Source organism: Tachysurus fulvidraco, chromosome 1, assembly GCF_022655615.1.
Source record: "Tachysurus fulvidraco isolate hzauxx_2018 chromosome 1, HZAU_PFXX_2.0, whole genome shotgun sequence".
NCBI lineage: Eukaryota > Metazoa > Chordata > Actinopteri > Siluriformes > Bagridae > Tachysurus > Tachysurus fulvidraco.
The window spans coordinates 26625797-26628296 of record NC_062518.1 but is presented as its reverse complement, the minus strand read 5'-3'; the positions used below and the strand labels follow the sequence as shown (position 1 = coordinate 26628296).

Sequence of the window (2500 nt, the reverse complement as noted above, 5' to 3'; positions counted from 1 at the left end):
ACAGTGTCATAACGTGTCCTACATCCTTCTGACCTCCTACTGACATTCTAAACAGTTGACCTGAATGACTGACAACCACTCAAAATAAACTTTTTACCCCTGAAAACTTTCTCCTCCCGCCGATCTGCGGCCGAATCAAATATAAGCCTCTTATTCCTCCATCTCAGCAGCGGTGGAGCGGAGCAGCGTCTGAGGCTGATAAGTCCTCGCCGCTCAGATCAGATAAGAAAAGCAGGCCTCTCCCCACCAATGGGATTCTCATAGTGATAGCATATCTGCCTGCCATCTGCACAGGAAATCTGACTGAATGAATAAATTAGTCGCACTTCACCCCTTGACCCTTGGTGCCGTCTAACGGCCCAAGAGCCCTGTGAGGATTAGATGAGCCGACTGGCCGAAGTGTGAGTGGATTTAATGAGTCAAAAGAACTTCTTTTTTTTTTTTTTTAGAAATTCTGCACGTGTGTCTGTGTGTGTGTGTGTGAGCAGTGTATGCTATTCCAAATCCCCATGGGGTGACTTGAAGGTGATCTACTATTACAAGGTAGCCAGGGAATGGAATTACACAGAATTGGTAATTGATTGTAATTATCCAAACCCAATGCACTGCTTTACTACCATGAATTGATTATTCTAAAGGCTGAATACTAAGACTGCACTATACATTAATTACCAAGGTGAGCTTATGCACTACAGTGATGATAACACGTTAGAGATATTTTGCCAATAAATGATTCAGTGAGCAGTTTGCGGAAACGTATAGAAAGCCCTGCGAACTTAAAGGCCGGGCAAAAGTATGAGGATATGAGAGGTGAGGTGATCCATATGGAAATTCTATACTATGTTGTGTAGTATTTCAAGTGGACGTGCCTTTATTCTTGTCTTATTTCAAAACACAGAAACATAAAATCAGGCGGCATCAAAGAAGCTTCTGGGGAGTTTACTGGGACATTTTTACACATATCAGCTGTCCAGAACACTCATTCTAATCAATTTTATAACCTGATCTGAACATCTGCAAATCTCCTAGCACACACATACACACTCACACACACTGTGGTCCTGTAAAGAGCTTTACATTATCACATACATGGCAGGGGAATGTACTCCTTTTCCGGTCTGTGGAAAATGGGTTATACTACACCGCTAGAGTTGGCTGGGAGCCCAAGAATCACATTACCCACTGTCTTTTTGCCCAATCTACCCGGCACCTTGAAAATGCACCACTATCAAACACCCTGCTCTTCACACTCTTTCTCTCTCGCTTCCCATCACATGTTTGTCACTGTATCGAATCTCTCCTATCGGAAAGACCGCTAAAAAATGAGTGTGTCTGGGTGTTGATAGCGAGGTAATACAGTGGTAAGTACCTGGATATTTCAATTTTATTATCATTACCATCAGTGCAGCCAGGCAGTGTGAAACTGACAATCCAATAAACGGACATGTGATATCCCCCAATGGCAGGAGAGAGAGAGAGAGAGAGAGAGAGAGAGAGAGAGAGAGAGAGAGAGAGAGAGAGAGAGAGAGAGAGAGAGAGAGAGAGAGAGAGAGATGGGGGGTATAAGTAGGCTAAGTGTTGTACAGATGTGCTAATCATTTTCTGCAGCAGTGCGACTGGTCTGCCTGCCTGGTACCCTGGCCACACACACACACACACACACACACACACACACACACACACACACACACACACACACACACACACACACAGAAGCCCAGTGTCCCAGAACAACCAGAGGGAGTGGTGAGTCAGCCTGACACACACTGACACGCCAGACAGAGACTTGGCCAGCTTTTCTTGACCCTTTCTCTGTCTTTCTCACTCTTTCCAAGCATATTTCATATCCTAACAACAACATCAACGTCTCTTCAATTCTTCCTATTCATTTCCATTTGTGATCCATTCAGCTCATTTCTCTAATCGATTGTTTAAAGTGAAAAAGCTCTGAAAATAAAACGTGTGAAACTCTCACTACATTTCACACACAGGAATCCCAGGTTTCATTTTAAACAGTGCAGGTTTTTTTTGTGCTTTTTTTTTCTTTTTCTTACTCAGAAGACAAAAGTGGCTCAGAAGACACAATAAAGATAAGTAGGAAGACGTCAAGAATAGATTTCCTTCGTGCGCTCTGGAGAGCAGAGAAGATGAATTCAATTTCAGGGAAAACAAACCTTTGCCTGCCTTTGACGGCATGCCAGGTTGCAGACTTAAAAATGTGGGTTTTACTTGAGGAATGTCATTCAGACCATGGCTGCCTGTCTGTCAGTATGTTTAGTGATTGTTGTCAAGCGTGAAAGCGCCACTCTTACATTTTATTACAGGACAGGGCAGACACTGTCATTCAATAACCACCAAAAAAAAAATCTATCTCTCTCTCTCTCTCTCTCTCTCTCTCTCTCTCTCTCTCTCTCACACACACACACACACACACACACACACACACACACACACACACACACACACACACACACACACACACAGTCACTCTCCCTCTGGA

At 43.6% G+C, this 2500-nt stretch overlaps 1 protein-coding gene across 16 annotated transcripts in view; it reads right to left on the bottom strand.

Moving 5' to 3' along the window:
- The window catches only part of rnf220a (ring finger protein 220a), a 117076-nt gene that overhangs the window by 107551 nt on the left and 7025 nt on the right, over window positions 1-2500 (bottom strand). The window lies entirely within an intron of this gene.